The 1,043-nt window shown below is 43.2% G+C and overlaps 1 non-coding gene across 1 annotated transcript; it reads left to right on the forward strand.

The window, feature by feature from the left end:
* The first annotated feature begins 712 nt into the window (after positions 1-712).
* trnav-uac lies at positions 713-785 on the forward strand. The gene has a single exon. It is a non-coding gene; the product is annotated as a tRNA-Val (tRNA).
* Positions 786-1,043: the final 258 nt, after the last annotated feature.

A 1,043-nucleotide genomic window follows, 5' to 3' on the forward strand; every position in this document is an offset into this window, starting at 1 on the left:
CCTAAGGAAATAAATAAGGGAAAGGTAATCTAAACGAGACTGTAATTGGTGAAATTCACTTTTTATGGCCCATTCTTATTATGTTCTTTCTTTCTCTCTTTTCAGCATTGTCTGGGAAGTGGTGGTGCATTAAGGCTCCAATATGTTTGAAAGAGTAGTTTGGAATTGCCCTGTTGTTAGTTGTGTGATTACTTTATGGCTCATGCCCCCGGACTGTCTCACATTTAGCATTCATGCTCGCTGTGTCAGAAAATGCATTTGGTTTGCCAGTTTTGTTTGTGTTCCGTGTTAAGTGCTTTCTGTTTTGCGATTCGCTCGATACATTACGAGTTAACAGGGTTTCTGAGGTAACTTCCAGCTGCAAAAATCCTCAACTGAGAATCTCGGAGCAAAAGTAAGGAAGTCGTTCGTTTCTGCAGTGTTTCACAATGCTACCTTTCCCGTGAGTAGTCGAACAGACTAAATGATTGTGCCACAGACTGCGACGACAAGCTCCGCTAAAAAGTAATCCTTTAAAGCCGGTGTAAGCAACACAACGTTATTGGGGCACAGCGCGTGGAAACAGATACTTCGGTGCATTTTGTCCATGCTCACCACATAGCCAAAATTAAACAAGTCCCATTAAACAACGAGCTATTGGAAACAGAAAGGTGAAAGGTAGAATGGTTTCAACTTTCAGTGCTGGATGCCACTGCAGGGTGTTTTGCGGCTTGTTTCTGTAGTGTAGTGGTCATCATGTTCGCCTTACGCGTGAAAGGTCCCCAGTTCAAAACTGGGCAGAAACTTCTTTGTTCTTCAACTGCAGCCTTTTCCATGGACAAGAACGGAGCTTTCTTGCTTGCTTTCCCATCTGCAAACCTGCCTTCGAATGTGCTGGAACAAATCTGCTCTCGTAGTGAAATGTCATGTAACTCCATTTAATTACTGTGCAAAGCATTGTAAACAGTTACTTCGGTGTATCTCGCCCATGCTCAGCACATAGCCAAAATTAAACAAGACCCGTTACCCAGCATTTGGCCCCAATCCCTCTAAACCCATCCTAT

Source organism: Chiloscyllium plagiosum, unplaced genomic scaffold (assembly GCF_004010195.1).
Source record: "Chiloscyllium plagiosum isolate BGI_BamShark_2017 unplaced genomic scaffold, ASM401019v2 scaf_66343, whole genome shotgun sequence".
NCBI classification, from domain to species: Eukaryota; Metazoa; Chordata; class Chondrichthyes; order Orectolobiformes; family Hemiscylliidae; genus Chiloscyllium; species Chiloscyllium plagiosum.